Source organism: Penaeus monodon, chromosome 22 (genome assembly GCF_015228065.2).
Source record: "Penaeus monodon isolate SGIC_2016 chromosome 22, NSTDA_Pmon_1, whole genome shotgun sequence".
NCBI lineage: Eukaryota > Metazoa > Arthropoda > Malacostraca > Decapoda > Penaeidae > Penaeus > Penaeus monodon.
This window is the reverse complement of record NC_051407.1, coordinates 30525621-30525923: the sequence shown is the minus strand read 5'-3', so window position 1 is coordinate 30525923 and position 303 is coordinate 30525621. Positions and strand designations below refer to the sequence as shown.

General features: G+C 25.7%; 1 protein-coding gene across 1 annotated transcript in view; it reads right to left on the bottom strand.

Moving 5' to 3' along the window:
• The window catches only part of LOC119587086 (cyclin-dependent kinase 14-like), a gene marked incomplete at its 5' end in the record, with an annotated part of 168602 nt that overhangs the window by 16486 nt on the left and 151813 nt on the right, over positions 1-303 (bottom strand).

Genomic DNA, 303 nt, shown 5'->3' with positions numbered 1-303 from the left:
AGCACGTTTTTGTATATGTATTAGCATAGGTACCCTTAGGCGCTATCAGAACATTTACAATAGAAAGCAAAATGTAGCTGCATTTTTAAACGACCATAATTAGAGAAAGTAAACAGTGCCCGAAATATCAAAGCAAAACAAATAAACCTAAAATATGCAAATTAATTAATAATCAAATTGGTAAATGAAGCGTAAGAAAGTAAAAAAAGTATTAAATCCAAAAATTAATTTTATAAAATAATTATTTTTCATACACAACTAATCGTTATCACTTTTAAAAAGTGTTGTAAAGGAAAAAAAGAA